The 7,834-nt window shown below is 44.1% G+C and overlaps 1 long non-coding RNA gene and 1 pseudogene across 1 annotated transcript; one reads left to right on the top strand and one right to left on the bottom strand.

Moving 5' to 3' along the window:
- Positions 1-229: 229 nt before the first annotated feature.
- On the bottom strand, positions 230-1,030 carry LOC146171863 (glutamate dehydrogenase, mitochondrial pseudogene; annotated as a pseudogene).
- Positions 1,031-3,643: 2,613 nt separating this feature from the next.
- LOC146171862 (uncharacterized) lies at positions 3,644-7,306 on the top strand. The gene is made up of 3 exons (XR_014702761.1): positions 3,644-3,731; positions 6,411-6,483; positions 7,002-7,306. It is a non-coding gene; the product is annotated as an uncharacterized LOC146171862 (long non-coding RNA).
- The last annotated feature ends 528 nt before the right edge of the window (positions 7,307-7,834 follow it).

Raw genomic sequence — 7,834 nt, 5'->3', positions numbered from 1 at the left:
CTTAGTATTGCCGTAAAGCTTTGCGGTGTCTTATTATGTCATGTAAAAAGTCACCCGCAATCGATTTCCGGATAACACGTAGAGCAACGCTGGTGCATTTGCTCAACTATATGCACTGCGTACACCCTCAGTCACGAAATAAACGGAGAAAACGTCTCCGCGTGCGAAATCAAGAACGACCCCGACCGCCATCACTGAGGTGTTGACAAGGGCAGCGCACTTCGGCAGCCTACGTCACAGCTGCGGATCGCCGCAAATGAGGTATTTTGATAGGTTTGCCAGTTATGCACGCATGCGAGTTCAAGTCAGAATGCCCAATGGTTTGGGAGTAGGTGTCAGCTATCCAGCTCATTTCCCTTTCACCAGTTCCCATGTCAGGTGCTGGCACATCAACTCCAGGACCCAAAAAGCCCTTCTTTGCAAGCTGCAAAGCAAAATTTCGAGTAATTTTTTCAAGCTCAAATTCGCTGAATTCCGTGGGGTTGATCTTCAGTCCTGCTTTTCCACCACCAAAGGGGACGTCTACAACAGCGCACTTGAAAGTCATGAGGAGAGCTTTGACTTCATCCAAGCTCACATCTAAGCTGTATCGGATACCTCCTTTGCAGGGCGTCCGATGGTGGCTGTGCTGTGCCCGCCAGCCGTTGATCATCACGTATTCCCCATTGTCCCTCTTCAGAGGAAAGGACACCTCGAGCACCGCATGGCAAGATCCGAGAAGGGCGAGGTATCCGCGAACCTTCTTACGTTTCTCCTCCAGGCTCAGCTTTCCTTTGAAATCCTCCACGAGTTTGTCCTCAACAACTTGCCAACCCCGGTGGTAGATGTACTCTACCATGTGGAAGAACGACAGATCCTCTGCGTCCTCCACGTACTGCAGCTGTTCAGGCATCTTGTGGTCCGAGTAACTCTGCCGTTGGTGTTGTGAAACCATGGGTGCGATCGCGGGCTTGACGGCCTTCCGACATATTCCTGCCTTACCGTACACGCTAGCAAGTTGGCCCAAGGTGACTGCGCCGTACCGCAACATCTTGAAATTGTATGCCTTCGGTCACCGCAAACTGAAATCGACCACGCTAAAAAAAAGAAAATTAACTACGAAGGTCTCACTCCTCTACCCATACAGACGCACCCACTTTCACTTTTTGGGCAGGGCTTGGTATTTTTTTCACAGTTTTGCTTTTTAAGAGGTTTGCTAAGGCCGAATCTTCAATTTCGATATTTTCTATGCTAAAGACAACTAAACAAGAAATGTGAAAAAGTGCAGGCAAGAGTCATCTAAACAGAAGTGCCAGCAAATGAGGCCGCGGCAGCAGCTCCGAGTCAAGCCACGTGATGTTAACACGCCACTTTATCCACACCTCTGCCTAAGTCTCATTTCCTGAAATTCTATCGCTTATCCGCTGTCTTTGCCTTTCGGTGCTGGGCAGAACGTCGTGCTGCGACCTTGTTACATTAGCGGTGGTGACGCTTAAGAGCGGGCACAATCATTTTAGAGGCGTAACGCGACACGAAACCCCAGCCCAATATAACAGCGTGGGAGCAAGTTGGCAACGCGAAGAACACTCTTGTATGAAGCAAGTTCAGCATTCCAGCTCGAGGGACGCGCGCTGCTAAAGGCTTGATTTACTGAGCGCTGGTGCATGCGCCGCGGGAGTCCTGCAAGTGGCGTCTTGATTTTCTTTTTAACAGCTGTTAAACAGCAACAAAATGTCGTGTGTATAATCGAACTCGCGGTGCTGGCGTCGATAAGACGCATAGTAGAAACGCCCTCGACCGAAACCTCAATAAGTATACGGCAGATAACAGATAAGGAGGTTGAAATTTCGAACGATCAAGGGATGTGATGGAAACGTCTTCCTTCTGCAGGAAATACGCTTACTATGAAGCGAGTTGCCGAGTATAGTCTGAACCCTGCTTCCAAGGAACTGCTCAGACCAGGTGGCGGCTTTCGCCTCAACCTGGACAATCACTGCTTTAGAAGGTGGAGGTCAGGCAACGTGAGTGCTTTGAGGTGAGAACTCTATCACATCGTCTTCTCGAACACGTCGTCTTCTGCAACCAGGTCTAGAGAAATGCCTTGGAACGACAAGCTTGATTTGGGGTGATTTACCAGGTGTAACTTGGTCTGAAAGCGACTCACGCTATTGCAGACGACGTAGTCGAGGTCTCTAGTAATTTGACCACCTGGGGTTCTTTAACATGCACCGACATCGCACAGCATAGCGGCGCCTTGCATTTCTCCTGCATTGAAAAGCAGCCGCCATGACCGGGATTCACTCCCGCTTCCTTGGGCACAGTAATTGAGCGCCCTAACCAATGCAAAACTACGGCAGGGCCCTTAATATAATTTATTCACAGGGAGGGAAAGGCGCAGTATCTGTCACGCTTGTTTTTAAAGGTCAACACCGGTGGTTTTTCCATCATTTTGTGTTTTTGGTTGAATTACATTCCTCGGCACGTCCTAACTCGAACACAAAAAACCGTTTTTTGAAATTCCAATTAGAAGTATTTTAAAAAGAAAAAACAGGAAGTCGAAACCGAAACTGCTTTTAGGGCCAGAAACGACGTCCCAGGTGACGAAATGGTGACGTCATACTCAGTATTAGAGAAACACTCGTACGTGCGTTGGATGGTGAAAATAAAGCATGGAAATCATGAAGCATTGCATAAAATGTCTGAGGTAGTTCAATATAAGCCTAACAATTTCATAATCATGCGGGAAGTGGACAGTAACGCCGGTATACTGTTTGTGACGTCAGAAACTCAGTGTTGCCGGCAGAAAAAGTCTCAACTTAAGCCATGAAAACAGCATATTTTAAAGTCGTGTTGCGCGCGAACGGATTATCGTACGCGCGCTCAAATTTTCTAGAATGCGTCAGGACGGAGAGGAGAATCTACAGTAAAATTTTTATTAGAATATTCGAATGTCAAAAAACTCCCGGAGTTGCCCTTTAAGGTCACGTGAACAGCACTGTAAGGGAAGGGAGGTCCCAGCGGAGGGCTACGGAGTAAATTCGACCCCTCGGGGACCTTTGATGTGCACTGACATTCCAGAACCCACGGACGTCTCTCCTTTTCGCCTTTTTTGAAACCCATCTCCCGGTGGTAGGGATCCAATCCAGGTGCTCCGGCACAGTAGTGCACATGCTAACTACTGCACCGCCGCGGGAAGGGGGGGGGGGGGGACAAACGGGGGCGTTGGAAGAACAAGACATTCCGGCCTCGCTTTTTACAACACCTCCAATACTGGAATGGTTTGGACACGTGTGCTTTCTTTCTAAAGAGTCAATACAAAGAGCGCGGTTCACCTAAATTCAAGAATAAATGCGGAGCAATATTTCATTGTCATTTAAGCGCAAAATGTTGACTTCAGTTCCGTGCAGGAGGCGTACAGACAGGGCGGACATCTCCGGCATGTTTATTACCATTCATGTCTTATCGCTGGCCGGGAACAGCCTACTTGCTTAAATTCATTTTAACGAACGAAAATAAAAAATTCCATGAACGAGACAGATGCCTATCGCGAGTTTGATCTTTATTCTTTCATTTTGCCTTTCTATATCATGGGGACAATAAATTTTTATGCAATTAACTGTTGTCATACCTAGCTGTCCCTCGCTACAGGAATATACGCATTCTGCTAAATATAAAAGCAGCTCCTCACCCATGCTTATTCCGAGGAATCTCTTCACTGCTCTTCAACCGCTTGCCTGAGCGCTGGAAACGAGGTAAGAGATTCAGTATTCCATTGTGTCGTTTTTGGAGCGGTACCTTGCCTTCATTTTGGCAGAATCGACAACGAAGGTTTGCGGAAACTTTTCTATGGGGTTTAGGCGTTATAGTTTAATCTGTATATGTGAAACAATATTGTATATATTTTTCTGCTATAAGCTTTTCTTCCAGCGCCCACATAGTCGGCGCGAAATATTTACTGGAGATCTTTTGGCAGGAGTAAAGGTTCGCTGAACACGTACTACGTTGTCGGAAACAAATCAGCGTAGATTACAAGAGAAAGTCTTGAAAATCGTTCATACATAGGATTCGTGGATTTAAGAAAGATTTCTTTTCCAAGAGGCAGATATATGACGGCACCGCGCAAGAATAAAGCAGAAAGAGCAATATGCACCTGATATACTCCCAAAATTTTGGGAGACCACCTGCACTAACGATTTTCTGCGCAGAAACGAAGGAATTTTAAATTGTGTCCTGGATTGACCTCTTAAACGCCGCATATGAAGCCTTGTTTCAAAAAAGAAAATTGCCACTGATATTTGAGATATTCCTTCGAAAGCAACGGTTAAAAAATTCAGGCATATATAGGAAGTGTAATGATAATTTTCGTTTTCGATCTTGAATTCTAGAACAACATGATTTATGCTAATGCCATCTGCTGGAGATTTTATGACGTGGGTAGTGGGACGTTTTTCTCGACAGCTGAAAACCAACCCCTAACAGAGAAAAGTACTACGATTATTACTATTTTTCCCCTTGCGAGCTGTTTGTATTCAGCGGCCAGAAGCGGTGGTACCCATGGTGCAGCGGTCAGAAGCCGTGGTCAAATACCCTGGAGATGGAATCCAGATAAGAGACTTCAATTTGTAATTCCGGTTCTTCGGACGATTATGCAAATGATCTTAAGCCCTGCTTTTAAAGTTTAACATTTAATGAGGCAGGCTTCCGAATCTATGCCAAAACAAACACCTGCGACGCAAACTTTTTGGTGGCTCCGTTCTCTTCTTATTTAACTGTGGATATAATACAGCTTATCTCTTTTAATAGGGGTAATATTTTTGAAAGAACTACGGCCGCTTAGAGCTTTCAGCCATGTGCGAAGACGGTCTACCTGCAATGCAATTGCTAAGCTAAACCGTTGGACCACTTTCGTCGATGGCAGCACTGACGACAGTCACGGCTGGACAGTCTCCGCTGCTTGTATTCGTCGATGCTTGAGCCGAAACTTTCTTTTCTGCTTTCCAAGGTCACAGAGGACCTGACAGACAAGCAAACACTTGCGCGAGGCTGGAGTGTGTAATGCAGCTTGCTGCAAAGGTTAAAATACATCACATCACTTTTTGTTCATTGAGTGCTCGAAGGGGTTTGCCGAGATTTGGGATGTTGTGCATAAGAGATAAAAAATACTTAAACCATACAAAGTAGCACATTAGCATAAAAGAAAAAAAAATGCATGACCAAGATGTAAAATACAAAATGAGGAAGAGGTGACCATACAGCAAAAAAATACGGTTCTCACATTTCTTAAATAATGTAACGCCTTGATCAGTAAAAGCAATGCGCATGGCGACTGTTTTATCAAAAGTGATCAGCATGTGTTCAAGAAATATTTGGAGTTCAGTGGACGCCCACAGACAATCGAATCTTTTTTATTGCGGTGTGTTATATAAGCAGCGATTGCCTTGAGGATCGATAAAAGGAAATGCGAAAAGGGCATTTAAACGAAATAACTCAGTAGATTGAGAGCTTTGGAAGATAAATTGCAGCTGATATTGATAGAGTATTGCGATCATAAAATCGTGATTCTATTTCGCGTTAGCACAGGCAGGGAGATGACATATGCATTTAGGGAGGCCTGAGAGATGAGTTAGTGTGGCAAGTCTGTGTGTTGGTGCATTGTTCTCAGAAACGCATGTGCAAAAAAAAAAGAAAAAGAGAGACGTGGTTGAGCCCATTCTTGTCGTCGCGTCCTAGTCCGAGTCTTTATTGAGCACCTTTTTTTGAGAAAACGAGTGTGCCACCTTTGGCCGGACCCATTGCATTGCATGTGCCTTAAAACGCCTCGTGAGGCATACGTATGGCGTATTCCTGGAAAATTAAGTATGTGAGAATATGAATAATGCACGACGATTGCAGTCTAAGAGGCCTATATATATATATATATATATATATATATATACAGCAGGCACATTCCTTTACACCCACTGCGGCTGCGTACACCCGGTAACAGTGCCGATTGACGAAAAGTTTAAATGTTACGCATTACGAAATCATTATTCCACCCATTAATTACAATACCAAAAACTATTGTACAATATGTGAATTTAAATGTTCCGAGCGCTGAAAAAATGATAGAGTCATTCAAAGTAATCTGCAATTTCCAAAATCGTTTGTGAGAAAAAAATATTAACCTACGATTTTCCGCATATCCGCTGGTAAAAGAAATGCAGGAAAAGTAATGCTTCATTATGCTACCATTTTGGTTACGAGAGCAGCCCGACATTGTACGCATCCTTTTAAGCGAACAACCTTTTTCGTGTTCAAATCTCTCCTCAGAGAGCTTTGAGAATTTGTACGCAATTTAAAAATGTCGGGAAACATGTGAGAAAAAGATTTCTTTCTAATTCTAATGCATTGGAGGGAAACAAAATATAGTAATCTTGTTTCTTTCCCAGGCCGTTCATTCTACAGACATGAGTTTCAAGGCGACTCTCATTATGCTGGCCATTTTCGGCTTTCTTGTGTCAGGTAAGCCATGGAAGCATTCAATAATGCTTGCATATCTTTCAACATGCTCAACTCGTTTCTTTCTTTGAACCAGTCACAATATTCTCATTCGATGAGAATTGAAGTTGCCTCGGCACCAACCATGCTTAAATGTAGACGGCACAGTCATATCCTAACCCGAAAAAAAAAAACCGAAACTGTATACAAGGGTAGTTATTTTGAAACTTGAGTTTTTAAATACCCTCTCAAAAAATGTCAGGTTTACAGTCATAGCAGTTAGAAGAGAAAGAAATGAAAGCGCTCCGGATTATCAATGCTCTTATTTGGGCTAGTTGGTGAATGATTTCAGACGTAGTGCTAGCGGACAAGTAAGACAGCGTGTGTCCTGTCCGCCTGCCTGCAGTGTGTGCCTTTCTTGTGCACTAGAACCATGTCTGAGCTCCGAATTAGTTTATTCGCTCTCAGCCAAGCCCATGGAAGAATCTCTACCCGCAGCGCCATCCTTCTTGTGTCAATTGTTTTTCTCAAAACTTTTTCAGTGTCCATGGCCATCACCGAACAAGCTGGACAGGAAGCCAGGGCTGACGCCGACGCTATGCAACGTGTCGCTGAAGCACCCAAGGAGGCTTCGCGTCAGCTAGACTCACTTGGCGGATACACCTTTGGATAGCTGATCGTGGATAGCTGAGAATTTACATGTCTCAGACGGATTATTCAAAAAGTAAAAGAATTTGGTTTTGGAACATACAGCAAAGAATATATGACATTCCACTATTCTCCGAAGAACGCGGTCATGTTATGGGGATACACTACTCTTGAATAAATCCGTTTTTAATGACTCCAACTTTTTCCAGTATCTCAATTTCTTTGTTATTTAAGGTTAAAGATAAATGTGGACCTTTTAAAGACTACTGAATGCTCAAATCTGAGATTAATACATGCTCTCTCCACAAAAACCTGCAGCTGCCTGTGTTTGATAAAAACAAGTGCTGGTAGACGTGACGAGATCCAACGCTATAGTTCATCGGTGGTACACTTGCTAAGGCTAATAGAGGCATGTTTGTGCTGAAATGATGGGCCTTGTCCTAGGAAGTGGTCTTTTGCACAAATATTTGTAGGATGTTTTGTTTTGTTTTTCTCTTAGTCTCAGGACTGGAATCGTGTATTTTGCACTAGGGCCGCCATCACGTTGGGGACGGAAAAACAAAATTGTTCCTTGTGAGCGAATACGGCCTGAGTCATCACAATGCCACAGCCATTAACATCACTACGTCTCAGAATATAGAACACCTGCGTAATACGTCCACACTGCGACATCAATATCAACCTCACTTTTTCAATAATGAACCTTAAAGAATGGATGGCTTCGCGA

Source organism: Amblyomma maculatum, unplaced genomic scaffold (genome assembly GCF_055883805.1).
Source record: "Amblyomma maculatum isolate TAMU_Amacu unplaced genomic scaffold, ASM5588380v1 scaffold_18, whole genome shotgun sequence".
Lineage (NCBI taxonomy): Eukaryota > Metazoa > Arthropoda > Arachnida > Ixodida > Ixodidae > Amblyomma > Amblyomma maculatum.
The sequence above is the reverse complement of the archived record's forward strand: the minus strand, read 5'-3'. Positions and strand labels throughout refer to the sequence as shown.